Here is a 620-nt window from a genome sequence, read left to right as displayed (position 1 = left end):
TGTGTATGTGTGTGTGTATATGTGTGTGTGTATGGGTGTATATATGCGTGAAGCACAGCTGCTCTGAAGCTAGGTAGAAAGACAGTTTCGTGTATAACGGTATGGATAGCTGACTGGATGGGTGGACGGATGGATAGTTTTGATGACAGGGTGGCTGGCTAGCAGGGTAGATGGACGGACGGACGGACGGACGGACGGACGGACGGACGGACGGACGGATGTACGGATGGATGGATGGATGGATGGATGGATGGAGAGACGGACAGACGGACGGACGGAAGGATAATCGTTGAAATTGCTATTAAGTATTAAGTTGTACCGAGGTACTAGAAAAGGGTAGATTGCTTGATCGGCGAGTTACCTGTTTGGCTAAGAGACATTAAGATCTGCGTGAGAGAGGTAACGCAAGGTATGCTTTGTTAGAGTTAGGAATACGGTAGGTATGCATCACACTGAGGTTCGTCTATGTTCTTGTGTCTGTTTGACAACATATGTGCTTTTAATTATTAATTTTTCTATACGTGATAGTGGATTTTCATCGATGAGTTCTTGAAAATTGGTTATTTTCCCTAAAACCATATATATTTTATATATACTTTATCTATAAGGCTCAATTTAAT

The sequence above is a fragment of the Octopus bimaculoides genome, chromosome 1, assembly GCF_001194135.2.
Source record: "Octopus bimaculoides isolate UCB-OBI-ISO-001 chromosome 1, ASM119413v2, whole genome shotgun sequence".
In the NCBI taxonomy this organism is placed as follows: Eukaryota; Metazoa; Mollusca; class Cephalopoda; order Octopoda; family Octopodidae; genus Octopus; species Octopus bimaculoides.
The sequence above is the reverse complement of the archived record's forward strand: the minus strand, read 5'-3'. Positions refer to the sequence as shown.